The sequence below is a fragment of the Tinamus guttatus genome, unplaced genomic scaffold, assembly GCF_059628265.1.
Source record: "Tinamus guttatus ecotype Peru unplaced genomic scaffold, ASM5962826v1 Tinamus_guttatus_pri_ptg001210l, whole genome shotgun sequence".
Classification (NCBI taxonomy): Eukaryota; Metazoa; Chordata; class Aves; order Tinamiformes; family Tinamidae; genus Tinamus; species Tinamus guttatus.
This window is the reverse complement of record NW_028289744.1, coordinates 45001-47500: the sequence shown is the minus strand read 5'-3', so window position 1 is coordinate 47500 and position 2500 is coordinate 45001.

The window sequence follows — 2500 nt, the reverse complement described above, 5'->3', positions numbered from 1 at the left end:
GGCTGCGGCAAAGACATCGTCGCCCATGAAAATGACTGCGGCGTGCGAAAGGGACTCCTCCCCCGAGATGGAAGAGGTGAGAAACATCCAGAGAGAGTATAGAAGGGTAGTTGGAGAGTGGATCCGCGCCGGTTCTCTGTCTGCTCCGGGAAGGTTCCGCGGGATCCTGGAAGGTGTGGAAAACGTCCCCGAATGTGTCAGCTGTCCTTGGAAGGAGTTGGAAACCCTCGCGCAAGGGAAGCTCGCCGTTAAAAGAGCCAAGTACCATCAGAAACATCCTGCCGAGGCCGGGCCTGCGAAGAAGGAGAGAAGGTGGATGAAACGCAGGGCGGTTGAAAGGGATCAATACCTCCGATATCAGCGGCTCTTCGCTTTGGATAGGAAGAAGCTTGCTGGTATCATTCTCGATAACATCGAGGCAGTGAAATGCCCTCTCCCGACTGAAGACGTTTATGCCTTCTATAGGGAGAGAGGGGAAGAGGTGACCCCATTTTCCGGCTTGAGCTCATTCCGTAGTGTGGGAAGGGCCAACAATACTGCCTTTAGGCTAATGATCTCCGCGGGTGAGATCCAGAAGAACGTGGCGGAGATGTCCAAGCGCTCCGCCCCGGGACCAGATGGCCTCTCCCTGGGGGACGTTCTTAATATTGACCCCCAGGGCAGCCGGTTAGCGGAGGTGTTCAACCTCTGGCTGTTAGCCGGAAAAGTCCCTGACGAGCTAAAGGCAGCTAGAACGGTTTTAATACCGAAATCGGCGGATCCCACCAAGATGGAGGACATGAACAACTGGCGGCCCATTACCATCGGGTCCGTCATTTTAAGGCTGTTCTCCCGGATATTGAGCAATAGGCTCCGGCGGGCATGCCCAATTAATGCGCGGCAAAGGGGTTTCATAGCAGCTCCGGGCTGCTCGAAAAATCTTAAACTCCTTCAGGCATTGATTAAAAGTGCCAAGAAAGACCATAGGACTCTTGGGGTCGTGTTTGTCGATTTAGCTAAGGCTTTCGACACAGTTAACCATCAACACATCTTCCGGGTCTTGGCCCAAAAGGGGGTCGATAAACACATTATCGACTTACTGAAGGACTTATATACCAACTGTGGAACCAGAGTGGAGGTGGGAGGCCGGTGTACGGAAAGGATTAAGATTCTCGGGGGAGTGAAGCAGGGTGATCCACTGTCCCCAGTGCTCTTCAATTTGGCTTTAGACCCTCTGTTGTGTGGTCTGGAAAGTAGAGGAGTGGGCTTTAAGTATGGTGACCAGGTGGTGACATCACTAGCGTTCGCCGACGATTTGGCACTTCTCAGTGACTCTTGGGACGGCATGAGACAAAATATCGAAGTGGTTGAAGAATTTTGCCAGCTTACCGGGCTGCGGGTACAGGCCCCTAAATGCCATGGGTTTCTTATTAGGCCTACTAAAGACTCTTATACCATCAATAATTGTAACCCATGGTCAATTGCGGAAACGCAATTGGATATGATAGATCCGGGTAGTTCGGAGAAATATTTAGGCCTAGGGATAGACCCCTGGGTGGGAATATCCAAGCCCGGACTACGAGGGACACTGACCCGCTGGATTGGAAACATCGGGGGAGCCCCACTAAAGCCACTTCAGAAGGTGGATATCTTGAGGACTTATGCGATCCCAAGGCTGCTGTATAGTGCCGATCACGCCGGAATGAGCGTCACATACCTCCATTCCCTAGACCAGGAAATTAGATCGGCCGTCAAAGGATGGTTACATCTGCCACCGAGTACGTGTGACGCCATCCTTTATGTGGGGTATAAGGATGGTGGACTGGGACTCCCCCGTCTGGCGAGCCAAATTCTTAATATCCAGGCTCGCAGATTGTTACGGATTGCCCACTCCGAAGATACCATCATTCGGAATGTAGTCCGCCAGGAAGGGATCCAAGAGGAGGTGAGGAAGGTTTGGATCGCGGCGGGCAGGCGTCCTGACAAAGTACCAGCAGTGACGGAGGAATTCCCCACGGTGGCTGCGGAGTCCTCGACGACCGGCGAGCCCTCGTCCGAGTGGGAGAAGGTTGCTCCAAGAGTCATCTATCCCGTTCCCTGCAGATGGAGGAAAAGAGAATTCAAGAATTGGACCAATCTAAAATCTCAGGGCCGCGGAATCAAGAACTTCGAGAATGATCAAATTAGTAATGATTGGTTAATTCATTATAAAGGTATCCCACATCGCAAACTAATAACAGCCATCCAACTGCGGGCTAATGTATACCCTACTCGGGAGTTTTTGGCCCGTGGATTGGGTGAGGGTGCGGTAAGAGGGTGCAGGCATTGTCCTGCTGAATTGGAGACTTGTGCCCACATAATTGGATACTGCCCTGCGGTCCAAGAGGCACGGATCAAGAGGCATAACATCCTTTGTAGTTTGTTGGCTAAAGAGGCTCAAGGACTGGGGTGGGTGGTATATTTAGAGCCCCACCTCAGGGATAAATCCAAGGAGCTCTTTAAGCCTGATTTGGTTTTGGTT